Genomic DNA, 27,839 nt, shown 5'->3' with positions numbered 1-27,839 from the left:
AAAGGAAGGCCCAAAGAATTGTCTAAGACTCCAGTCACCCAAATCATAGACTGTTCTTTCTGCCACCACACGGCAAGCGGTACCGGAGCACCAAGTCGAGGTCCAAAAGGCTCCTTGACAGCTTCTACCTCCAAGTCATACATCTGCTGAACAATCAATCAAATGGCTACCAAGACTATTTACATTGAACCTCCCCTCCCCTCTTCACTTTGTTTTGTACAGTGCTGCTAGTCAGTGTTTATTATCTATGCATAGTCACTTTTTTTTGTCGATGGTGAGTCCTCCAGATGGATAGTTGTGTTTGTCGATGGTGAGTCCTCCAGATGGATAGTTGTGTTTGTCGATGGTGAGTCCTCCAGATGGATAGTTCTGTTTGTCGATGGTGAGTCCTCCAGATGGATAGTTCTGTTATATGCCTGTATGCCTGCAGTTCGACAGATTGTTTTTATTGTATTGATGATTGGGTTGTATTGATGTTTGGGTTGTATTGGGTTGTATTGATGTTTGGGTTGTATTGGGTTGTATTGATGTTTGGGTTGTATTGATGTTTGGGTTGTATTGAGTTGTATTGATGTTTGGGTTGTATTGATGTTTGGGTTGTATTGAGTTGTATTGATGTTTGGGTTGTATTGGGTTGTATTGATGTTTGGGTTGTATTGAGTTGTATTGAGTTGTATTGATGTTTGGGGTGTATTGATGATTGGGTTGTATTGATGTTTGGTTGTAATTGGGGTGTCTTGATGTTTGGGGTGTATTGAGTTGTATTATTGTTTGGGTTGTATTGGGTTGTATTGATGATTGGGTTGTTTTTTGAGTTGTATTGATGTTTGGGTTGTATTGGGTTGTATTGATGTTTGGGTTGTATTGGGTTGTATTGATGTTTGGGTTGTATTGATGTTTGGGTTGTATTGGGTTGTATTGATGTTTTGGTTGTATTGAGTTGTATTGATGATTGGGTTGTATTGATGTTTGGGTTGTATGGGTTGTATTGATGTTTGGGTTGTATTGAGTTGTATTGATGTTTGGGTTGTATTGGGTTGTATTGATGTTTGGGGTGTATTGATGTTTGGGGTGTATTGATGATTGGGTTGTATTGGGTGTCTTGATGATTGGGTTGTATTGGGTGTCTTGATGTTTGGGTTGTATTGATGTTTGGGTTGTATTGATGTTTGGGTTGTATTGATGTTTGGGTTGTATTGGGTTGTATTGATGTTTGGGTTGTATTGAGTTGTATTGAGTTGTATTGATGTTTGGGGTGTATTGATGATTGGGTTGTATTGATGTTTGGTTGTATTGGGGTGTCTTGATGTTTGGGGTGTATTGATGTTTGGGGTGTATTGATGATTGGGTTGTATTGGGTGTCTTGATGATTGGGTTGTGTTGGGTGTCTTGATGTTTGGGGTGTATTGATGTTTGGGTTGTATTGATGTTTGGGTTGTATTGATGTTTGGGTTGTATTGGGTTGTATTGATGTTTGGGGTGTATAGAGTTGTATTGATGTTTGGGGTGTATTGATGATTGGGTTGTATTGATGATTGGTTGTATTGGGTGTCTTGATGTTTGGGGTGTATTGATGCTTGGGTTGTCTTGGGTCTTATTGGGTTGTATTGGGTTGTATTGATGTTTGGGGTGTCTTGATGTTTGGGGTGTATTGATGATTGGGTTGTATTGGGTGTCTTGATGTTTGGGGTGTATTGATGATTGGGTTGTATTGATGTTTGGTTGTATTGGGTGTCTTGATGTTTGGGGTGTATTGATGCTTGGGTTGTCTTGGGTCTTATTGGGTTGTATTGGGTTGTATTGATGTTTGGGTTGTATTGGGTTGTATTGATGTTTGGGTTGTATTGATGTTCGGGTTGTCTTGGGTCTTATTGGGGTGTATTGGGTTGTATTGGGTTGTATTGATGTTTGGTTGTATTGGGTTGTATTGGGTCTTATTGGGTGGTATTGGGTTGTATTGGGTTGTATTGATGTTTGGATTGTATTGGGTTGTATTGGGTCTTATTGGGTTGTATTGATGTTTGGGTTGTATTGATGTTTGGGTTGTATTGATGCTCGAGTTGTCTTGGGCCTTATTGAGGTGTATTGGGTTGTATTGATGTTTGGATTGTATTGGGTTGTATTGGGTCTTATTAGGTGGTATTGGGTCGTATTGGGTTGTATTGATGTTTGGGTTGTATTGGGGTGTGTTTGGGTTGTTTTGGGGTGTGTTTGGGTTGTTTTGGGGTGTGTTTGGGTTGTATTGGGTTGTTTTGGGGTGTGTTTGGGTTGTATTGGGTTGTTTTGGGGTGTGTTTGTGTTGTATTGGATTGTTTTGGGGTGTGTTTGGGTTGTATTGATGTTTGGGTTGTATTGGGTTGTATTGATGTTTGGGTTGTATTGGGTTGTATTGATGTTTGGGTTGTATTGGGTCTTATTGGGTTGTATTTGGTTGTATTGGGTTGTATTGATTTTTGGGTTGTATTGATGTTTGGGTTGTATTGGGTTGTATTGGGTCTTATTGGGTTGTATTGGGTTGTATTGATGTTTGGGTTGTATTGGGTCTTATTGGGTTGTATTGATTTTTGGGTTGTATTGATGTTTGGGTTGTATTGGGTCTTATTGGGTCGTATTGGGTTGTATTGGGTTGTATTGATGTTTGGGTTGTATTGGGTTGTATTGATGTTTGGGTTGTATTGGGTTGTATTGGGTTGTATTGGGTTGTATTGGGTTTTATTGATGTTTTGGTTGTATTGGGTCTTATTGGGTTGTATTGAGTTGTATTGATTATTGGGTTGTATTGGGTTTTATTGGGTCTTAATGGGGTGCATTGGGTTGTATTGATGTTTGGGTTGTATTGCACTTCCCCCATTCTCATGATCTCTCATGATACCTCCCTCTTTGTTTTGATAGCGTCTATATTTAATATCTGGCTAGGAAGTATCATCGTCAAACACTCAGATTGTCATATGGACATTACAATTACAATCTCTTTTTCTCCCTTTCTCCCCGTCCCTCCAGAACCTGGGGGGGTATAACTCAGTGCTGCAGCCCAGGGTGGTGGGGGAGTGGGTGGGCAGGGAGGAGGAAGACCCCGACCCACTGGCAGCAGAGATGCTCCAACCCCCAGTCCCCAGGACCAAGACTGAGGCTTGGGGGAGCGCTGATAGCAGCCCTGCCGGAAGGTAGGAGAGAAAATGAAGGGTGTGTGTGTGTGTAATGTGTGTGTGTGGTGGAGAGGGGAGGAGTGTGAGTGTGGGAGGGGGTAGTGGGGAGTTTTTGTGTGTGTGTGTGCCAATTAAGATTGATTTATGCTCTAGCTGGAATGGAGAAGGGGACATTGTCTTTGTTCTGAAAGGCACCCGAGTCCCTATATCGTGCACTACCCATAGGGCTCTGGTCATGGGCTCTGGTCAAAGGAAGTGCATTATACAGGGATTGGGGTGACAATTGGGACGCAGCCTTGTTTTGGGATCAGAAACTTGAATCCTATTTCCTAGGCCGTCATTGTAAATAAGAATTTGTTCTTAACTGACTTGCCTAGTTAAATAAAGGTAAAATAAAAATAAAAAAAAACAACCAGGATCAAAACATGTGTTTGAATGACGCTGTACCCGTTTTACCACGGACTACTACATCTAAACCTCGTTGAGCTCGGCTCAGACACTTTTTAAATTCCCAAGTTATTAGCCTGGTTCCCAGATCTGTTTTTTTGTGTGTTCTTTCCGTCTCCATTGCTCTACCTTCTGAAGCCAAACGTTTTGAATGAGTTGGCATGATGGCACAAACCGACTGGCACTCAGGCTAGACGAAGTCAGTCTATGTAAAGGGGATTCCTGTCTTTTTGGTGTTATATAACCCACTACTATTAAAGTAATCCAATCTAATCTAAATTAATGTTTTTTGTAAAACTGCACAGGCCGCCCCCCCCTCTCTCTCTCCAAGGCCCGCTTCCAGATGTTGCCACGGTGATATTAACTGTGGGACTGTGAGGAGGCGGTGTGTGTGTGTGTGTGTGTGTGTGTGTGTGTGTGTGTGTGTGTGTGTGTGTGTGTGTGTGTGTGTGTGTGTGTGCGCTCCGTGTTAGGTGACCATTTGGGATGTAGCTAATTAGAGAGGATCAGATATTAAATCATAAATCACACACACACACACACACACACACACACACACACACACACACACACACACACACACACACACACAGCTATTTGAAACCTCATTAGGTTATTCCGTCATTTGATTAGTGGGAGACATCCTGATGTTTGTGGTATCAGATTGGGGAAAGATGTATGTGTGTGCGCCTGTATGTAATGATAATTATAATATATACTGATCTTATACGTGCCAATTAAGCTGGAACATTTCTACATTTCTGGGATGTTTTCTTTCAGATGATGAAACATGGGACCAACACTGTTTATATTTTTGTTCAGTGCCTTTGGGAGGTATTCAGACCCCTTGACTTTTTCAAACATTTTATTACAGTATATTTATTACATTATATCCTTATTCTAAAATGGAGAAAATAAAACATTTTTTCTCATCAATCGACACACAATAACCCCATAATGACAAAGTGAAAAGAGGTTTTTAGATTTTTTTTTGTGCAAATTATAAAAAAGAAAAAAGAAACAAAGACCTTATTTACATTATTTACATATTTACAAGTATTCAGCATATTTACAACATATTTACAAGTATTCAGACCCTTAGTTATGAGTCTATAAATTGAGCTCAGGTGCATCCTGTTTCCATTGATCATCCTTGAGATGTTTCTACAACTTGATTGGAGTCCACCTGTGAGAACCTTCCAGAAGGACAACCATCTCTGCAGCACTCTACCAATCAGGCCTCTGATATAACCAAGATTGAAAGCTTTGGCCTGAATGTCAAATGTCATGTCTGGAGAAACCCTGGCACCATCCCTATGGTGAAGTATGGTGGTGGCAGCATCATGCTGTGGGGATGTTTTTCAGTGGCAGGGACTGGGATACTAGTCATGATCCAGGAAAATATGAACGGAGAAAATTACAGAGAGATCCTTGATGAAAACCTGCTCCAGAGCGCTCAGGACCTCAGACTGGGGCGAAGGTTCACCTTCCAACAGGACAATGACCCTAAACACACAGTCAAGACAACGCAGGAGTGGCTTCAGGACAAGTCTCTGAATGTCCTTGAGTGGCCCAGCCAGAGCCTGGAAACCTGATCAAACATCTCTGGAGAGATCTGCAAATTTGTTCAGCAACGCTCCCCATCCAAACCTGACAGAGCTTGAGAGGATCTGCATCGAAGAATGGGAGAAACTCACCAAATACAGGTGTGCCAAGCTTGTAACATCATACTCAAGAAGACTCAAGGCTGTAATCGTTGCAAAAGGTGATTCAACAAAGTACTGAATAAAAGGTCTGAATACTTGTATAAATGTGACATTTCAGTTTTATTGGTTTTATAAATTAGCACAAATTTAAAAAAAAAAACTGTTTTTGCTTTGTCATTATGGATGTCATTATGGGGTATTGTGATGTCATTATGGGGTATTGTGATGTCATTATGGGGTATTGGGTTTAGATTGATGAGGGGCAAAATACTATTTAATCAATTTTAGAATAATGCTGCAACGTAAACAAAATGTGGAAAAAGTCAAGGGGTCTGAATACTTTCTGAATGCACTGAATATAATACAATAATATATAATAATATACATTAATATAATATACATTCATCAAAAATATGAACGCAACATGTAAAGTGTTGGTACCATGTTTCATGAGCTGAAATAAAAGACCCAGAAATGTTGTTCACCAATGTGCTTACATCCCTGTTAGTGAGCATTTCTGCTTTCCCAAGATAATCCATCCACCTGACAGGTGTGGCATATCAAGTAGCTGATTAAACAGTATGATCATTACACAGGTGCGCCTTGTGCTGGGGGACAATAAAATGTGCCGTTTTTGTCAGGATTTGGCCACTTTTGGTCACTAGAATTGTGCTTTTTGACCTTATGTTTTTTCCCTTGTTCCCATTATTATTTGCACCTGTGCCTCGTTTACCCTGATTGTATTTAAACCACAGTTTCCCTCAGTTCTGTGCTCTGTGTTTGTATGTTATGTGTTCTGTGTATTCTTGTCGATTCCGATGCTCTTGTGGAATTCTGTTTTTGTTTTCAGTATCTCTTGAGGCTTTTTGTGCTATTCCTACCACCTTTTGGATTTGCCATTTTTTGTATTGAAGGACTTCTCCTTTTTACTTTATTAAATACACCGTCTTAAGTACTGCTGTGTCTGCCTCATCTTCTGGGTTCTGCTGACTATTCGTGGCTCAGTTGGTTAAGTGACTTTTTCTCATTTAACCGGGTCCTGACAGTTTTGTCACATAACACAATGCCACAGATGTTTCAGGAATGTCCACCAGAGCTGCTGCCAAGTAATTTAATGTTCATTGCTCTACCATAAACTGTCTCCAACGTCAGAGAATTTAGCAGTATGTCCAACCGGTCTCGACCACAGACCACGTGTAACCACGGCAGCCCGGGACCTCCACACGCGTGATCGTCTGAGACCAGCCTTCTAGACAGCTGAGGAACCTGTGGGTTTGCACAACTGAATAATTTTGGCACAAACTGTCAAAAACTGTCTCAGGGAAGCTCATCTGCGTGCTCGCCAGGGTCTTGACCTGACTGCAGCTTGGCATCGTAACCGAATTCAGTGGTCAAATACTCACCTTCAGTTGGAGAAACGTGCTCTTCACGGATGAATTACAGTTTCAACTGAACCGTGCGTATGGCAGACAGCGTGTAAGGCGTTGAGTGGGCGAGCGGTTAGCTGATGTCAACGTTGTGAACAGAGTGCCCCATGGTGGCGGTGGGGTTATGGTTTGGGCAGGCACAAACTACGGACAACGAACACAATTGCATTTATCGATGGTAATTTGTAGCCTAGTGGTTAGAGTGTTGGACTAGTAACTGAAAGGTTGCAAGTTCAAATCCCCTAGCTGACAAGGTACAAATCTGTCGTTCTGCCCCTGAACAGGCAGTTAACCCACTGTTCCTAGGCCGTCATTGAAAATAAGAATTTGTTCTTAACTGACTTGCCTAGTAAAATAAAGGTAAAAAAAAAGGATCTGTACACAATTTTTGGAATCTGAAAATGTCCCAGCTCTTCCATAGCCTGCATACAGGTTTTAAATTCTCTAGTACAGCCAATATTGAAGGCTATTAAATGATTCTCAAAGATGCCCTCTCGTGGTCAAACTAGCATTAATGGTACCAGTGGTTGGCACAATTCTAACATGCCATAATATTACATATTATATTATAGAATATTACGGACGCCCACAAAACACGCAACTCTCTAACCACGAGGCAACCAGCCACCCTTTTTCCTGGCCATCTAAACGTACCAGGAAAAACTCTTGGCTGTGGATATAATATCCTATCCAACCCAACCTAGGTCCCCTCGAACTCCTCCCCTTCTCAGTTTAACCCCACCTCCCCTGTTTGAACCACTCCCCTTCCAGTTGTAACCACCCCCCCTCCGGATGTAACCACTCCCCTTCCTGTTGTAACCACTCCCCTTCCTGTTGTACCACTCCCCTTCCTGTCTCTGCAGTGGGAAGAGTAAAGGGTTGAAGCAGCAGCAGCAGCACCACAAGAGGCTCCTGGCGGCCATGTTGTCCCAAGAATCCTTTGACTCCGCCCATAGCTCCGCCCCCTCACTCACTGAGGAGGAGATGGAAGATGAGGACGATGTCATGGAGCTGCTGGGTCTGTCTACTTCCTTCCTGTTCAATAATACTAACAACTACAAAAACACATCAGACCCAATACAGATTCACTGATTCATAGATACCAATGTCAAAACACATCAGTGACAATAATGACTATTTTTACAGAGAGCCATTGAGCTTCCTCACTACAGCTGACTTGGATAATACATGAAACTAGATAGTCAAACACATCTCTCTCTCTCTCTCTCTCTCTCTCCTTTTCTCTCTCTCTCTCTCTCTCTCTCTCTCTCTCTCTCTCTTCCTCTCTCTCTCCTCTCTCTCTCTTTCTCTCTTCCTCTCTCCCCTTTTTTCTTTCTCTCTACCTCTCTCTCTCTCTCTTTTTTCTCTGTCAAATGGGTCTTTATTGTCTCTCTCTCTTTCTCTCTCTCTCTCTTTGCACGGTAAACAAGTGAAATAAACAAATGTAACAAATCTTTAACTAAAAAGTATTAAAAAATTAACAGTAAATATAAAGTACTAAAAATGTGCAACTAGTTGTAGCAGAGGTAGATAAATAACCATAAATATTGGAGGTATTTACAATGGTGTTTGTTCTTCACTGGTTGCCCTTTTCATGTGGCAACAGGTCACAAATCTTGCTGCTGTGATGGCACACTGTGGAATTTCAATATGTGTCTCTAATATGGTCATACATTTGGCAGGAGGTTAGGAAGTGCAGCTCAGTTTCCACCTCATTTTGTGGGCAGTGTGCACATAGCCTGGCTTCTCTTGAGAGCCATGTCTGCCTACGACGGCCTTTCTCAATAGCAAGGCTATGCTCACTGAGTCTGTACATAGTCAAAGCTTTCCTTAAGTTTGGGTCAGTCACAGTGGTCAGGTATTCTGCCACTGTGTACTCTCTGTTTAGGGCCAAATAGCATTATAGTTTGCTCTGTTTTTGGTTCATTCTTTCCAGTGTGTTAAATAGTTATCTTTAACCATAATGTGGTTGGGTTTAATTGTGTTGCTTAATTGTGTCTGTTTGTGCTTGTGAACCGAGCGAGACCCATAAACAGCTTGCTGAGGGGACTCTTCTCCAGGTTCATCTCTCTGTAGGTGAGGGCCTTGTGGTGGAAGGTTTGGGAATCACTTCCTTTCAGGTGGTTGTAGAATTTAATGGCTCTTTTCCTAATTCTGCTCTGCATTGCTTGGGGTTTTGGATTGTACAAAAAGTATAGACCTCACAACCATAAATGGGTTCTATAACTGATTGAAGTATTTTTATCCAGATCCAAATTGGTATGTCAAATATTATGTTCCTTTTGATGGTGTGGAAGGCCCTTCTTGCCTTGTCTCACAGATCATTCACGGCTTTGTGGAAACCAAAATCAAATCAAATCACATATTTGTCACATGCACCGAATACAACAACAGGTGTCGTAGACCTTACAGTGAAATGCAATCCCTTAACCAACAATGCAGTAAAAAAAAAATATTTAAAAAAAGATAGCAAGACTTAACCAACAATGCAGTAAAAAAAAAGAGTCATTTAAAAAAGATCAATGCAAGACTATATACAGGGGGTACCAGTACAAGTCAATGTGGAGGCTATATACAGGGGGTACCAGTACAGAGTCAATGTGGAGGCTATATACAGGGGGTACCAGTACAGAGTCAATGTGGAGGCTATATACAGGGAGTACCAGTACAGAGTCAATGTGGAAGCTATATACAGGGGTTACTGGTACAGAGTCAATGTGGAGACTATATACAGGGTATTACGGTACAGAGTCATTGTGGAGGCTATATACAGGGGGTACCGGTACAGAGTCAATGTGGAGGCTATATACAGGGGGTACCGGTACAGAGTCAATGTGGAGGCTATATACAGGGGTACAATGTGGAGACTATATACAGTACAGAGTCAATGTGGAAGCTATATACAGGGGTTACTGGTACAGAGTCAATGTGGAGCCTATATACAGGGTTTACGGTACAGAGTCATTGTGGAGGCTATATACAGGGGGTACCGGTACAGAGTCAATGTGGAGGCTATATACAGGGGTACTGGTACAGAGTCAATGTGGAGGCTATATACAGGGGGTACCGGTACAGAGTCAATGTGGAGGCTATATACAGGGGTTACCGGTACAGAGTCAATGTGGAGGCAATATACAGGGATTACCGGTACAGAGTCAATGTGGAGGCTATATACAGGGGGTACCGGTACAGAGTCAATGTGGAGGCTATATACAGGGTATTACGGTACAGAGTCATTGTGGAGGCTATATTCAGGGTGTACCGGTACAGAGTCAATGTGGAGGCTATATAGAGGTGGTACCAGTACAGAGTCAACAGAGTCAATGTGGAGGTAATACATACATGGGTAGAGTTATTAAAGTATCAGAGTAATAACAATGTGGAGGCTATATACAGGGGGGGGTGTTCAATGCAAATAGTCTGGGTAGCCATTTGATTCGATGTTCAGGGAGCTTGCCGTGCTGAAAGAACAGCCTGTGACTAGGATGGCAGTCTTTGAGTCCTCTGACACTGCCTGTGGAGGCTATGATGTACTGGGCCTTCCTCTGACGGTACAGAGTCATTGTGGAGGCTATATAGAGGGGGTCAGGAAGCTTGGCCCAGAGTCAATGCCTGGTATAGAGGTCTATATACTTGGCCCCAGTGATGTACTGGGCCTTCCTCTGACAGAGTCTGGTTGTCCTGGAGGCTATATACAGGGTGATTACAGGGCCTTCCTCTGACAGAGTCATTGTGGAGGCTATATACAGCCTTCCTCTGACACAGCCTGGTATAGAGGTCCTGGACAGAGTCAATGTACATGTGGTGGCACCGGTTAGTCGATGTAGGGCCTAATTGAGGTACACTGTGATGTACTGGGCCTTCCTCTGACACTGCCTGGTATAGAGGTCCTGGACATACATGTGGTATAGGTAGAGTTATTGGTATAAGGTCCTGGACATATTGGCCCCAGTGATGATAATAACAGAGAGTTGCAGTGGTGTAAAAGGGGGGGGTGTCAATGCAAAGTGATGTCTGGGTAGCCATTTGATTCGATGTTCCTGGAGGAGGAAGCTTGGCCCCAGTGATGTACTGGGCCTTCCTCTGACACTGCCTGGTAAGAACAGCCTGTGATGTAGGGCCTTCCTCTGACACTGCCTGGTATAGAGGTCCTGGACGGCAGAAAAGTGATGTTGGGCCTTCCTCTGACACTGCCTGGTATAGAGGTCCTGGACGGCAGGAAGCTTGGCCCCAGTGATGTACTGGGCCTTCCTCTGACACTGCCTGGTATAGAGGTCCTGGACGGCAGGAAGCTTGGCCCCAGTGATGTACTGGGCCTTCCTCTGACACTGCCTGGTATAGAGGTCCTGGACGGCAGGAAGCTTGGCCCCAGTGATGTACTGGGCCTTCCTCTGACACTGCCTGGTATAGAGGTCCTGGACGGCAGGAAGCTTGGCCCCAGTGATGTACTGGGATGCAGCTGTAGAACCTTTTGAGGATCTGAAGACCCACATTTTTTTAAGTCTCCTGAGAGGGAATATGTTTTGCCACTCCTCATCCTGTTGTAACCACTCCCCTTCCTGTTGTAACCACTCCCCTTCCTGTCTCTGCAGATTTCTTGGTGTGCTTGGACCATGCAGCTATTCAGAGGGAATGATGCACTGAAGTCATTTGTAATTCTGTGTGAAGGCTTGGCCTGATATACTGAAGGGTTTGGCCCAGTACAGTCCTCTGAGACTGGACCTGGGCTGGCAGAAAGAGAGACAGAGAGACAGAGGTGGTATAGAGGTAGAGGTCTATCAGTCTTACTGAGTGACCTGCCAGACTGGCGCTGGAGATTGGAGAGATACAGGAGACAGAGATGGTAGAGAGGCAGAGAGGTCTATCAGTCTTTTTACATTTTTTAATTTCACCTTTATTTTAACCAGGTAAACTAGTTGAGAACAAGTTCTCATTTACAACTGCGACCTGGCCAAGATAAAGCAGAGTAATGGGACAGAAACAACAGTTACACATAGAATAAACAAACATATAGTCAATAACACATTAGAAAAGTATATATACAGTGTGTGCAAATGAGGTAAGATAAGGGAGGTAAGGCAATACATGGGCCGTAGTGGCGAAATAATTACAATTTAACATTAACACTGGAGTGATAGATGTGCAGAAGATGATGTGCAAGTAGAGATACTGGTGTGCAAAGGAGGAACAACAAAAAATAACAGTATGGGGATGAGGTAGAGTGGATGGGCTATTTACAGATGGGCTATGTACAGGTGCAGTGATCTGTAAGCTGCTCTGACAGCTGGTGCTTAAAGTTAGAGAGGGAGATATGAGTCTCCAGCTTCAGTGATTTTTGCAGTTTGTTCCAGTCATTGGCAGCAGAGAACTGGAAGGAAAGATGACCAAAGGAGGAATTGGCTTTGGGGGTGACCAGTGCAATATACCTGCTGGGTGGGTGCTGCTATGGTGACCAGTGAGCTGAGATAAGGTGTGGCTTTAACTAGCAAAGACTTACAGATGACCTGGAGCCAGTGGGTTTGGCGACGAGTATGAAGCGAGGGCCAGCCAACGAGAGCATACAGGTTGCAGTGGTGGGTAGTATATGGGGCTTTGGTGACAAAACGGATGGCACTGTGATAGACTGCATCCAATTCGCTGAGTAGAGTGTTGGAGGCTATTTTATAGATGACATCACCGAAGTCAAGGATCGGTAGGATAGTCAGTTTTACGAGGGTATGTTTGGCAGCATGAGTGAAGGATGCTTTGTTTTGCGAAAAAGGAAGCCGATTCTAGATTTAATTTAGGATTGGAGGTGGTTAATGTGAGTCTGGAAGGAGAGTTTACAGTCTAACCAGACACCTAGGTATTTGTAGTTGTCCACATATTCAAAGTCAGAACCGTCCAGTGATGCTGGTCATTTTACTTCCATTTACAGTAAGAGAAGTTGAAGGACCCGGAAGGAGAGTTGTATGGCTATGAAGCTTGTCTGGTGGTTGGTTAACAAAGTGTCCAAAGAGGGGCCAAAAGTACACTATACAGAATGGTGTCGTCTGCATAGAGGTGGATCAGGGAATCACCAGTAGCAAGAGTGACATCATTGATGTATAAAGGTGTCTTACTGAGTGGCCTGCCAGACTGGCGCTGGAGAGAAGAGAGATAGAGAGACATGCCAGACTGGCATGGAGAGAAGAGAGATAGAGAGACAGAGATGGTATAGAGGTAGAGAGGTCTATCAGTCTTACTGAGTGACCTGCCAGACTGGCACTGGAGAGAAGAGAGATAGAGAGACAGAGATGGTATAGAGGTAGAGAGGTCTATCAGTCTTACTGAGTGACCTGCCAGACTGGCGCTGGAGAGAAGAGAGACAGAGATGGTAGAGAGAGAGGTCAGAGATGGTATAGAGGTAGAGAGGTCTATCAGTCTTACTGAGTGACCTGCCAGACTGGCGCTGGAGAGAAGAGATAGAGATGGTAGAGAGGTCTACAGAGATGGTAGAGAGGATAGAGAGGTCTATCAGTCTTACTGAGTGGCCTGCCAGACTGGCGCTGGAGAGAAGATAGAGATGGTAGAGAGACAGAGATGGTAGAGAGGCAGAGAGGTCTATCAGTCTTACTGAGTGACCTGCCAGACTGGCGCTGGAGAGAAGAGAGAAGAGAGAGATGGTAGAGGTCTATCAGTCTTACTGAGTGACCTGCCAGACTGGCGCTGGAGAGAAGAGAGATGGAGAGACAGAGATGGTAGAGAGGTCTATCAGTCTTACTGAGTGGCCTGCCAGACTGGCGCTGGAGAGAAGAGAGATAGAGAGACAGAGATGGTAGAGAGGTAGAGAGGTCTATCAGTCTTACTGAGTGGCCTGCCAGACTGGCGCTGGAGAGAAGAGAGATAGAGAGACAGAGATGGTAGAGGCGCTGGAGAGAAGAGAGATAGAGAGACAGAGATGGTAGAGAGGTAGAGAGGTCTATCAGTCTTACTGAGTGGCCTGCCAGACTGGCGCTGGAGAGAAGAGAGATAGAGAGACAGAGATGGTAGAGAGGTAGAGAGGTCTATCAGTCTTACTGAGTGACCTGCCAGACTGGCGCTGGAGAGAAGAGAGATAGAGAGACAGAGATGGTAGAGAGGTAGAGAGGTCTATCAGTCTTACTGAGTGACCTGCCAGACTGGCGCTGGAGAGAAGAGAGATAGAGAGACAGAGATGGTAGAGAGGTAGAGAGGTCTATCAGTCTTACTGAGTGACCTGCCAGACTGGCGCTGGAGAGAAGAGAGATAGAGAGACAGAGATGGTAGAGAGGTAGAGAGGTCTATCAGTCTTACTGAGTGACCTGCCAGACTGGCGCTGGAGAGAAGAGAGATAGAGAGACAGGATGGTAGAGAGACAGAGATGGTGGAGAGAGAGAGATAGAGAGACAGAGATGGTAGAGAGGTAGAGAGGTCTATCAGTCTTACTGAGTGACCTGCCAGACTGGCACTGGAGAGAAGAGAGATAGAGAGACAGAGATGGTAGAGAGGTAGAGAGGTCTATCAGTCTTACTGAGTGGCCTGCCAGACTGGCGCTGGAGAGAAGAGAGATAGAGAGACAGAGATGGTAGAGAGAGAAGAGAGATAGAGAGACAGAGATCTATCAGTCTTACTGAGTGGCCTGCCAGACTGGCGCTGGAGAGAAGAGAGATAGAGAGATGGTATAGAGGTCAGAGATGGTAGAGGCGCTGGAGAGAAGAGAGATAGGAGAGAGAGTAGAGAGTCTATCAGTCTTACTGAGTGACCTGCCAGACTGGCACTGGAGAGAAGAGATAGAGAGACAGAGATGGTAGAGAGGTCTATCAGTCTTACTGAGAGATGGTGGAGAGAGGTAGAGAGACAGAGATGGTATAGAGGTCTATCAGTCTTACTGAGTGACCTGCCAGACTGGCGCTGGAGAGAAGAGAGATAGAGAGACAGAGATGGTAGAGAGTCTATCAGTCTTACCTGCCAGACTGGCCAGAGATGGTAGCTATCAGTCTTACTGGCCTGCTGGAGAGAAGAGAGATGGTAGAGAGACAGAGATGGTAGAGAGGTAGAGAGGTCTATCAGTCTTACTGAGTGGCCTGCCAGCCTGGCGCTGGAGAGAAGAGAGATAAGAGAGACAGAGATGGTAGAGAGGCAGAGAGGTCTACCAGTCTTACTGAGTGACCTGCCAGACTGGCACTGGAGAGAAGAGAGATAGAGAGACAGAGATGGTAGAGAGGCAGAGAGGTCTATCAGTCTTACTGAGTGGCCTGCCAGACTGGCGCTGGAGAGAAGAGAGATAGAGAGACAGAGATGGTAGAGAGGTAGAGAGGTCTATCAGTCTTACTGAGTGACCTGCCAGACTGGCGCTGGAGAGAAGAGAGATAGAGAGACAGAGAGACTGGTAGAGAGGATAGAGACAGAGATCTATCAGTCTTACTGAGTGGCCTGCCAGACTGGTGCTGGAGAGAAGAGAGATAGAGAGACAGAGATGGTAGAGAGGTAGAGAGGTCTATCAGTCTTACTGAGTGACCTGCCAGACTGGCGCTGGAGAGAAGAGAGATAGAGAGACAGAGATGGTGAGTGGCCTGCCAGACTGGTGGAGAGAGGTCTATCAGTCTTACTTACTGAGTGACCTGCCAGACTGGCGCTGGAGAGAAGAGAGATAGAGAGACAGATGATGGTAGAGAGGGCCTGCCAGACTGGTGCTGGAGGAAGAGAGATCTATCAGTCTTACTGAGTGGCCTGCCAGACTGGCGCTGGAGAGAAGAGAGATGGTAGAGAGACAGAGATGGTAGAGAGACAGTAGAGGTAGGTCTATCAGTCTTACTGAGTGGCCTGCCAGACTGGCGCTGGAGAGAAGAGAGATAGAGAGACAGAGATGCGCTGGAGTAGAGAGGTAGAGAGGTCTATCAGTCTTACTGAGTGGCCTGCCAGACTGGCGCTGGAGAGAAGAGAGATAAGAGAGACAGAGATGGTAGAGAGGTAGAGAGGTCTATCAGTCTTACTGAGTGACCTGCCAGACTGGCGCTGGAGAGAAGAGAGAGACAGAGATGGTATAGAGAGACAGGGATGGTAGAGAAGAGAGATAGAGGACAGAGATGGTATAGAGGTCTATCAGTCTTACTGAGTGGCCTGCCAGACTGGCGCTGGAGAGAAGAGAGATAGAGAGACAGAGATGGTAGAGAGGCAGAGAGGTCTATCAGTCTTACTGAGTGGCCTGCCAGACTGGCACTGGAGAGAAGAGAGATAGAGAGACAGAGATGGTATAGAGGCAGAGAGGTCTACCAGTCTTACTGAGTGGCCTGCCAGACTGGCGCTGGAGAGAAGAGATAGAGAGACAGGTAGAGAGGTAGAGAGGTCTATCAGTCTTACTGAGTGGCCTGCCAGACTGGCGCTGGAGAGAAGAGAGATAGAGAGACAGAGATGGTATAGAGGTCTATCAGTCTTACTGAGTGGCCTGCCAGACTGGCGCTGGAGAGAAGAGAGATCGAGAGACAGAGATGGTATAGAGGTCTATCAGTCTGACTGAGTGGCCTGCCAGACTGGCGCTGGAGAGAAGAGAGATAGAGAGACAGAGATGGTATAGAGGTCTATCAGTCTTACTGAGTGGCCTGCCAGACTGGCGCTGGAGAGAAGAGAGATAGAGAGACAGAGATGGTATAGAGGCAGAGAGGTCTATCAGTCTTACTGAGTGGCCTGCCAGACTGGCGCTGGAGAGAAGAGAGATAGAGAGACAGAGATGGCAGAGAGGTCTATCAGTCTTACTGAGTGGCCTGCCAGACTGGCGCTGGAGAGAAGAGAGATAGAGAGACAGGGATGGTAGAGAGGCAGAGAGGTCTACCAGTCTTACTGAGAGACCTGCCAGACTGGCGCTGGAGAGAAGAGAGAAGGAGAGACAGGGATGGTATAGAGGTCTATCAGTCTTACTGAGTGGCCTGCCAGACTGGCGCTGGAGAGAAGAGAGATAGAGAGACAGAGATGGTATAGAGGTCTATCAGTCTTACTGAGTGACCTGCCAGACTGGCGCTGGAGAGAAGAGAGATAGAGAGACAGCGATGGTAGAGAGGTAGAGAGGTCTATCAGTCTTACTGAGTGGCCTGCCAGACTGGCGCTGGAGAGAGGAGAGATAGAGAGACAGAGATGGTATAGAGGTCTATCAGTCTTACTGAGTGGCCTGCCAGACTGGCGCTGGAGAGAAGAGAGATAGAGAGACAGAGATGGTATAGAGGTCTTTCAGTCTTACTGAGTGACCTGCCAGACTGGCGCTGGAGAGAAGAGATAGAGAGACAGCATTGGTAGAGAGGTAGAGAGGTCTATCAGTCTTACTGAGTGGCCTGCCAGACTGGCGCTGGAGAGAAGAGAGATAGAGAGACAAAGATGGTAGAGAGGTAGAGAGGTCTATCAGTCTTACTGAGTGGCCTGCCAGACTGGCACTGTACTATTGTTACTATTGTTATTATTATTATTATATTATTATTATTACTATGATATTATTATTACTGATATTATTATTATCATTATTATTATTATTATTATAATTATTGCTATTATTGTTATTATTATTATTATCATTATTATTATTATAATTATTGCTATTGTTATTGTTATTACTATTATTATTATTATTATTATTATAATAATTATTATTATTACTATAATAATTATTATTATTACTATTGTTATTGTTATTAGCATTATTATTATTATTGTTGTTATTATTATTATTGTTATTATTATTATTATTACTATTGGTATTGTTATTATTATTGTTACTATTGTTATTATTATTATTATTATTATTATTATTATTATTACTATTAATATTATTATTGTTATTATTATTATCATTATTATTACTATTAATATTATTATTGTTATTATTATTATCATTATTATTACTATTAATATTATTATTGTTATTATCATTATTATTACTATTGTTATTATTATTATTACTATTGTTATTATTATTATTATTACTATTGTTATATTATTATTATTATTATTATTATTATTATTTTTATTATTATTATTATTATTATTATTATTATTATTATTATTGTTATTATTATTATTATTATTATTATTATTATTACTATTGTTATTATTATTATTACTATAATATTATTATTATTATCACTGCATTGTTGCCAAAAAGCTCTCAAGGTCAGAACTTCACTGTACTGCTTAACACCTGTTGTATCCTGTGCACGTGGTGAATAAACTTTAAAACTTGTCTGTGTGAGGTTACTATGACCTCTAGTGGCTAGTGATGGAATAGCAGCCACTGTCTTGTTTGAATTCTCCTGTTTCCATGGTGTTTTCAGTAGGGCATACCATAGCCTGGAATGCATTTCAATTAACAGGTGTGCCTTGTTAAAAGTTAATTTGTGGAATTTCTTTCCTTCTTAATGCATTTGAGCCAATCAGTTGTGTTGTGACAAGGTAGTGGTGATACACAGAAGATAGCCTTATTTGATAAAAGACCAAGTCCATATTATGGCAAGAACAGCTCAAATAAGCAAAGAGAAATGACTATCCATCATTACTCTAAGACATGAAGATCAGTCAATACAGAAAATTTCAATAACTTTTAAAGTTTCTTCAAGTGCAATCGCAAAACCATCAAGCGTTATGATGAAACTGGCTCTCATGAGGACCGCCGGAGAAATGGAAGACCCAGAGTTACCTCTGTTCATTACAGTTTCCAGCCTCAGAAATTGCAGCCCAAATAAATGCTTCACAGAGTTCAAGTAACAGACACATCTCAACATCAACTGTTCAGAGGAGACCGTGTGAATCAGGCCTTCATGGTCAAAATTTTGCAAAGAAACCACTGCTGAATGACACCAATAAGAAGAGACTTTCTTGGGCCAAGAAACACGAGCAATGGACATTAGACCGGTGGAAATCTGTCCTTTGGTCTGATGAGATTTTTGGTTCCAACCGCCGTGTCTTTGTGAGAAAAAGAGCAGGTGAACGGATGATCTCTGCATGTGTGGTTCCCACCGTGAAGCATGGAGGAGGTGTGATGGTGTCGGGGTGCTTTGCTGGTGACAAAAGTCTGTGATTTATTTAGAATTCAAAGCACACTAAACCAGCATGGCTACCACAGCATTCTGCAGCGATACACCATCCCATCTGGCTTGCGCTTAGTGGGACTATCATTTGTTTTTCAACAGGACAATGACCCAACACACCTCCAGGCTGTGTAAAGGTTATTTGACCAAGAAGGGAAGTGAAGGAGTTCTGCATCAGATGACCTGGTCTCCACAATCACCCAAACTCAACCCAGTTGAGATGCTTTGGGATGAGTTGGACCGCAGAGTGAAGCAAAGCAGCCAAGAAGTGCTCAGCATATGTGGGAACTTCAAGACTGTTGCAAAAGCATTCCAGGTGAAGCTGGTTGAGAAAATGCCAAAAGTGTGCAAAGCTGTCATCAAGGCAAAGGATGGCTAATTTGAAGAATCTCAAATATTAAATATCATTTGATTTTCTTAACACTTTTTTGGTAACTGCATGATTCCATGTGTTATTTGATAGTTTTGATGTCTTCACTATTATCCTATAATGTAGAAAATAGTAAAAATAAAGAAAAACCCTTGAATGAGTAGGTGTGTCCAAACTTCTGACTGGTACGTTATATATATTCACTGTAGATGGATAAAAATACAGATCCCCAGATGGGTGCTTGTCAGTATGCATACTGTATGTGTTTTCCCTGTTTATCTGTCAAATATATTGTTAAGTAGAGCCCAGTACTAAGTAGACACTAGAGCCTCAACCTGTTTCATAATGGCACTAGGCTAAAGCATGCTGTTCTAGGGCTGTCCCAAATGGCACCCTATTCCCTACATAGTGCACTACTTTGGACCAGAGACATATGAGAATCCCTTATGGGCCTTGGTAAAAATGATTACACTACATAGTGAATAAGGTGCCATTTGGGATGAATCACATTGCGACCTCCCAGACACCAAACCACATCTTACAGCTACTGTAACAGCTCACAGCTAACAGCTACTGTAACAACTAACAGCTAACAGCTACTGTAACAGCTCACAGCTAACAGCTACTGTAACAGCTCACAGCTAACAGCTAACAGCTACTGTAACAGCTCACAGCTCACAGCTAACTGCTCACAGCTAACAGCTACTGTAACAGCTCACAGCTAACAGCTACTGTAACAGCTCACAGCTAACAGCTAACAGTTACTGTAACAACTCACAGCTAACAGCTACTGTAGCAGCTCACAGCTAACAGCTACTGTAACAGCTCACAGCTAACAGCTAACAGCTACTGTAACAGCTCACAGCTAACAGCTAACTGCTCACAGCTAACAGCTAACAGCTACTGTAACAGCTCACAGCTAACAGCTACTGTAACAGCTCACAGCTAACAGCTACTGTAACAGCTCACAGCTAACAGCTTACAGCTAACTGCTCACAGCTAACAGCTGCCAACAGCTCACAGCTCACAGCTCACTGCTCACTGCTCACAGCTAACAGCTACTGTAACAGCCCATTGCTCACAGCTAACAGCTACTGTAACAGCTCACAGCTCAGCTCACAGCTCACTGCTCACAGCTAACAGCTACTGTAACAGCTCCCAGCTAACAGCTCACAGCTAACAGCTACTGTAACAGCCCATTTGCTCACAGCTAACAGCTACTGTAACAGCTCACGGTTCACAGCTCACAGCTCACAGCTAACTGCTCACAGCTCACAGATCACTGCTCACAGCTCAGAGGCACAGCTAGGGCTTGTATCACATACGAAGGCATGGAGTTCACTCATATGTAACTCATGGTCCCACATGAAATAGCTTGAATCTGGTGTGGGAGATGATGATGGTTTGTGTGTGTGTGTGTGTGTGTCTATATCTCTGGTGGGTAGTGTGTGTGTGTACGTGTGTGTGCGTGAGTGAGTGTGATGGAGGTGTGGTGTGATGGTGGTATGGTGTGATGGTGGTATGGTGTGATGGTGGTATGGTGTGATGGTGGTATGGTGGTATGGTGTGATGGTGGTATGGTGTGATGGTGGTATGGTGTGATGGTGGTATGGTGTGATGGTGTGATGGTGGTATGGTGGTATGGTGGTATGGTGGTATGGTGTGATGGTGGTATGGTGTAATGGTGGTATGGTGTAATGGTGGTATGGTGTGATGGTGTAATGGTGGTATGGTGTAATGGTGGTATGGTGTGATGGTGGTATGGTGTGATGGTGGTATGGTGTGATGGTGGTATGGTTGTATGGTGTGATGGTATGGTGTGATGGTGGTATGGTGTGATGGTGGTATGGTGTGATGGTGTGATGATGGTATGGTGGTATGGTGTGATGGTGGTATGGTATGATGGTGGTATGATGGTATGGTGGTATGGTGTGATGGTGGTATGATGGTATGGTTGATGGTGTGATGATGGTGGAATGTGGTATGGTAACTCATGATGGTAATATAAAATCAAAATGGTGTTGGTGATGGTGGTATGGTGTGATGGTTTCTTTCTCAATGGGAAAAAACACTGTATGGTGTGTGGTACTAACACAGTGTAGTGTAACTCAACTAATAGAAAATCAAAATTGTTTGAGTGTAAACTTTCTTTCTCAATAAAAAAACACTGTAGTGTACAGTAACACAGTGTAGTGTACAGAAACACACTGTAGTGTACAGTAACACACTGTAGTGTACAGTAACACACTGTAGGGTACAGTAACACACTGTAGTGTACAGTAACACACTGTAGTGTACAGAAACACACTGCAGTGTACAGAACACACTGTAGTATACAGTAACACACTGTAGTATACAGTAACACACTGTAGTGTACAGAAACACACTGTAGTGTACACTAACACACTGTAGTGTACACTAACACACTGTAGTGTACAGAAACACACTGTAGTGTACACTAACACACTGTAGGGTACAGAAACACACTGTAGTGTACAGAAACACACTGTAGTGTACAGAAACACACTGTAGTGTACAGAAACACAATGTAGTGTACAGAAACACACTGTAGTGTACAGTAACACCTTCCTCTCTCCTCCTCCTCTCTCTCTCCTCCTCTCTCCTCCTTCTCTCCTCCTTCACTCTCCTCCTCTCTCCTCCTTCACTCTCCTCCTTCACTCTCCTCCTCTGGCTCCTCCTCTCTCCTCCTTCACTCTCCTCCTCTGTCTCCTCCTCACTCCTCCTTCACTCTCCTCCTCTCTCCTCCTTCACTCTCCTCCTCTGTCACTTCCTCTCTCCTCCTCTTTCTCCTCCACTCTCCTCCCTACGTCTCCCCTTCTGTCCCCTTCTCTGTCTCCTCCTCTGTCTCTTCCACTCTCCTCCACTTACTCCCTCTCCTTCTCCCTTTACAGAGGACCTGGATGACCTGCGTATGGAGGGGTAACAGGGCTGGCACCGTCAGGCAGTAAGTTCAGCCAGGGTCGTAGCTCCTACTGCCCAGAACCCCAGGCCAAGGTCACACTCAACATCTGCTCTAGGTGTGCAAGGTAAATATTTACCTGTCCTTTACTCTGAATACCTGGCCCTAACCTGTCCATTACCCTGAATACCTGGCCCTAACCTGTCCTTTACCCTGAATACCTGTCCCTAACCTGTCCTTTACCCTGAATACCTGGCCCTAACCTGTCCTTTACTTTGAATACCTGGCCTGGCCCTAACCTGTCCTTTACCCTGAATACCTGGCCTGAATACCTGGCCCTAACCTGTCCTTTACCCTGAATACCTGGCCCTAACCTGTCCTTTACCCTGAATACCTGGCCCTAACCTGTCCTTTACCCTGAATACCTGGCCCTAACCTGTCCTTTACTTTGAATACCTGGCCCGAACCTGTCCTTTACCCTGAATACCTGGCCCTAACCTGTCCTTTACTCTGAATACCTGGCCCTAACCTGTCCGTTACTCTGAATACCTGGCCCTAACCTGTCCTTTACTCTGAATACCTGGCCCTAACCTGTCCGAATTGGCCCTAACCTGTCCTGAATACCTGGCCCTAACCTGTCCGAATTACTCTGAATACCTGGCCCTAACCTGTCCTTTACTCTGAATACCTGGCCCCTGTCCTTTACCCTGAATACCTGGCCCTAGTCCTTTACTTTGAATACCTGTCCATTACCCTGAATACCTGGCCCAAACCTGTCCTTTACTCTGAATACCTGGCCCTAACCTGTCCTTTACCCTGAATACCTGGCCCTAACCTGTCCTTTACCCTGAATACCTGGCCCTAACCTGTCCTTTGAATACCTTACTCCTTTACCCTGAATACCTGGCCCTAACCTGTCCATTACTCTTTACCCTGAATACCTGTCCTTTACCCTGAATACCTGGCCTAACCTGTCCATTGCCCTGAATACCTGGCCCTAACCTTCCTTTACCTGTCCTATTCTCTGACCCTATCTGTCCCTTACCCTGAATACCTGCCCGACCCTGACAACCTGGCCCTTTACCTGTCCTTTACCCTGACATACCTGGCCCTTACCTGTCCTTTACCCTGACAACCTGGCCCCTACCTGTCCTTTACCCTGACAACCTGGCCCTGACCTGTCCTTTACCCTGACAACCTGGCCGTTACCTGTTTGTCTGTCTGACTGACTGTTTGACTGACTGTCTGTCTTGATGGCTGGCTCGTTGTCTGTTTTTACGTTTGTCTGTCTGTCTGCTCTATAACTTGGTAGCTCAATTTACACAGAGTGGGACAGGTCAAACACTGCTCTACTGTCTATTCAGCATGTATGTATCTGAGAGGAGAGGGGTATGGTCCCTCAGTATTTATCTGAGAGGAGAGGGGTATGGTCCCTCAGTATTTATCTGAGAGGAGAGGGGTATGGTCTCAGTATTTATCTGAGAGGAGAGGGGTATGGTCCCTCAGTATTTATCTGAGAGGAGAGGGGTATGGTCCCTCAGTATTTATCTGAGAGGAGAGGGTATGGTCCCTCAGTATTTATCTTGGAGGAGAGGGTATGGTCCCTCAGTATGTATCTGAGAGGAAAGGGGTATGGTCTCAGTATGTATCTTGGAGGAGAGGGTATGGTCTCAGTATTTATCTGAGAGGAGAGGGGTATGGTCCCTCAGTATTTATCTGAGAGGAGAGGGGTATGGTCCTCAGTATGTATCTGAGAGGAGAGGGGTATGGTCTCAGTATTTATCTGAGAGGAGGGGGGTATGGTCCCTCAGTATTTATCTGAGAGGAGAGGGGTATGGTCCCTCAGTATTTATCTGAGAGGAGAGGGGTATGGTCTCAGTGTTTATCTGAGAGGAGAGGGTTATGGTCCCTCAGTATTTATCTGAGAGGAGAGGGGTATGGTCCCTCAGTATGTATCTGAGAGGAGAGGGGGTATGGTCCCTCAGTATTTATCTGAGAGGAGAGGGGTATGGTCCCTCAGTATGTATCTGAGAGGAGAGGGGTATGGTCCCTCAGTATGTATCTGAGAGGAGAGGGGTATGGTCCCTCAGTATTTATCTGAGAGGAGAGGGGTATGGTCCCTCAGTATGTATCTGAGAGGAGAGGGGTATGGTCTCAGTATTTATCTGAGAGGAGAGGGGGTATGGTCCCTCAGTATTTATCTGAGAGGAGGGGTATGGTCTCAGTATTTATCTGAGAGGAGAGGGTATGGTCCCTCAGTATTTATCTTGGAGGAGAGGGGTATGGTCTCAGTATTTATCTGAGAGGAGAGGGGTATGGTCTCAGTATTTATCTTAGAGGAGAGGGGTATGGTCCCTCAGTATTTATCTTAGAGGAGAGGGGTATGGTCTCAGTATTTATATGAGAGGAGGGGTATGGTCCCTCAGTATGTATCTGAGAGGAGGGGGGTATGGTCTCAGTATTTATCTGAGAGGAGAGGGGTATGGTCCCTCAGTATTTATCTTGGAGGAGAGGGGTATGGTCTCAGTATTTATCTGAGAGGAGGGGTATGGTCCCTCAGTATTTATCTTAGAGGAGAGGGGTATGGTCTCAGTATTTATCTGAGAGGAGAGGGGTATGGTCCCTCAGTATGTATCTTGGAGGAGAGGGGTATGGTCTCAGTATTTATCTGAGAGGAGGGGGGTATGGTCTCAGTATTTATCTTGGAGGAGAGGGGTATGGTCCCTCAGTATGTATCTGAGAGGAGGGGGGTATGGTCTCAGTATTTATCTGAGAGGAGAGGGGTATGGTCCCTCAGTATTTATCTTGGAGGAGAGGGGTATGGTCTCAGTATTTATCTGAGAGGAGGGGTATGGTCCCTCAGTATTTATCTGAGAGGAGGGGTATGGTCCCTCAGTATTTATCTGAGAGGAGGGGGGTATGGTCTCAGTATTTATCTGAGAGGAGAGGGGTATGGTCCCTCTGTATTTATCTGAGAGGAGGGGGTATGGTCTCAGTATTTATCTGAGAGGAGAGGGGTATGGTCCCTCAGTATTTATCTGAGAGGAGGGGGGTATGGTCCCTCAGTATTTATCTGAGAGGAGGGTATGGTCCCTCAGTATTTATCTGAGAGGAGGGGGTATGGTCCCTCAGTATTTATCTGAGAGGAGGGGGGTATGGTCTCAGTATTTATCTGAGAGGAGAGGGTATGGTCCCTCTGTATTTATCTGAGAGGAGGGGGTATGGTCTCAGTATTTATCTGAGAGGAGAGGGTATGGTCCCTCAGTATTTATCTGAGAGGAGAGGGGTATGGTCCCTCAGTATTTATCTTGGAGGAGAGGGGTATGGTCCCTCAGTATTTATCTGAGAGGAGAGGGGTATGGTCCCTCAGTATTTATCTGAGAGGAGAGGGGTATGGTCCCTCAGTATGTATCTGAGAGGAGAGGGGTATGGTCCCTCAGTATTTATCTGAGAGGAGAGGGGTATGGTCTCAGTATTTATCTGAGAGGAGAGGGGTATGGTCCCTCAGTATTTATCTGAGAGGAGAGGGGTATGGTCCCTCAGTATTTATCTGAGAGGAGAGGGGTATGGTCCCTCAGTATTTATCTTGGAGGAGAGGGGTATGGTCCCTCAGTATTTATCTTGGAGGAGAGGGGTATGGTCCCTCAGTATTTATCTTGGAGGAGAGGGGTATGGTCCCTCAGTATGTATCTGAGAGGAGAGGGGTATGGTCCCTCAGTATTTATCTGAGAGGAGAGGGGTATGGTCTCAGTATTTATCTTGGAGGAGAGGGGTATGGTCCCTCAGTATTTATCTGAGAGGAGAGGGGTATGGTCTCAGTATTTATCTGAGAGGAGAGGGGTATGGTCTCAGTATTTATTTGAGAGGAGAGGGGTATGGTCCCTCAGTATGTATCTGAGAGGAGAGGGGTATGGTCCCTCAGTATTTATCTGAGAGGAGAGGGGTATGGTCTCAGTATTTATCTGAGAGGAGAGGGGTATGGTCCCTCAGTATTTATCTGAGAGGAGAGGGGTATGGTCCCTCAGTATTTATCTGAGAGGAGAGGGGTATGGTCCCTCAGTATGTATCTGAGAGGAGAGGGGTATGGTCCTCAGTATTTATCTTGGAGGAGAGGGTATGGTCCCTCAGTATGTATCTGAGAGGAGAGGGGTATGGTCCCTCAGTATTTATCTGAGAGGAGAGGGGTATGGTCCCTCAGTATTTATCTGAGAGGAGAGGGGTATGGTCCCTCAGTATTTATCTGAGAGGAGAGGGTATGGTCCCTCAGTATGTATCTGAGAGGAGAGGGTATGGTCCCTCAGTATTTATCTGAGAGGAGAGGGGTATGGTCCCTCAGTATTTATCTGAGAGGAGAGGGGTATGGTCTCAGTATTTATCTGAGAGGAGAGGGGTATGGTCCCTCAGTATTTATCTGAGAGGAGAGGGGTATGGTCCCTCAGTATTTATCTTGGAGGAGAGGGGTATGGTCCCTCAGTATGTATCTGAGAGGAGAGGGGTATGGTCCCTCAGTATTTATCTGAGAGGAGAGGGGTATGGTCCCTCAGTATTTATCTTGGAGGAGAGGGGTATGGTCCCTCAGTATTTATCTTGGAGGAGAGGGGTATGGTCCCTCAGTATTTATCTGAGAGGAGAGGGGTATGGTCCCTCAGTATTTATCTGAGAGGAGAGGGGTATGGTCCCTCAGTATTTATCTGAGAGGAGAGGGGTATGGTCTCAGTATTTATCTGAGAGGAGAGGGGTATGGTCCCTCAGTATTTATCTGAGAGGAGAGGGGTATGGTCCCTCAGTATTTATCTGAGAGGAGGGGTATGGTCCCTCAGTATTTATCTGAGAGGAGAGGGGTATGGTCCCTCAGTATTTATCTGAGAGGAGAGGGGTATGGTCTCAGTATGTATCTGAGAGGAGAGGGGTATGGTCCCTCAGTATTTATCTGAGAGGAGAGGGGTATGGTCCCTCAGTATGTATCTGAGAGGAGAGGGGTATGGTCCCTCAGTATTTATCTTGGAGGAGAGGGGTATGGTCCCTCAGTATGTATCTGAGAGGAGAGGGGTATGGTCCCTCAGTATTTATCTGAGAGGAGAGGGGTATGGTCCCTCAGTATTTATCTGAGAGGAGAGGGGTATGGTCCCTCAGTATGTATCTGAGAGGAGAGGGGTATGGTCCCTCAGTATTTATCTGAGAGGAGAGGGGTATGGTCCCTCAGTATTTATCTTGGAGGAGAGGGGTATGGTCCCTCAGTATTTATCTTGGAGGAGAGGGGTATGGTCCCTCAGTATTTATCTGAGAGGAGAGGGGTATGGTCCCTCAGTATGTATCTGAGAGGAGAGGGGTATGGTCCCTCAGTATTTATCTGAGAGGAGAGGGGTATGGTCCCTCAGTATTTATCTTGGAGGAGAGGGGTATGGTCCCTCAGTATGTATCTGAGAGGGGTATGGTCCCTCAGTATTTATCTGAGAGGAGAGGGTATGGTCCCTCAGTATTTATCTGAGAGGAGAGGGTATGGTCCCTCAGTATTTATCTGAGAGGAGAGGGGTATGGTCCCTCAGTATTTATCTGAGAGGAGAGGGGTATGGTCCCTCAGTATGTATCTGAGAGGAGAGGGGTATGGTCCCTCAGTATTTATCTGAGAGGAGAGGGGTATGGTCCCTCAGTATTTATCTGAGAGGAGAGGGGTATGGTCCCTCAGTATTTATCTGAGAGGAGAGGGGTATGGTCCCTCAGTATGTATCTGAGAGGAGAGGGGTATGGTCCCTCAGTATTTATCTGAGAGGAGAGG

At 44.8% G+C, this 27,839-nt stretch overlaps 1 pseudogene; it reads left to right on the top strand.

Moving 5' to 3' along the window:
* The window catches only part of LOC135521693 (uncharacterized protein C8orf34 homolog), a 105,803-nt pseudogene that overhangs the window by 13,676 nt on the left and 64,288 nt on the right, over positions 1–27,839 (top strand).

This window comes from Oncorhynchus masou, chromosome 30, assembly GCF_036934945.1.
Source record: "Oncorhynchus masou masou isolate Uvic2021 chromosome 30, UVic_Omas_1.1, whole genome shotgun sequence".
Classification (NCBI taxonomy): domain Eukaryota; kingdom Metazoa; phylum Chordata; class Actinopteri; order Salmoniformes; family Salmonidae; genus Oncorhynchus; species Oncorhynchus masou.
Note: the sequence above shows the minus strand (reverse complement) of the source record. Positions and strands in the feature narration are given on the sequence as shown.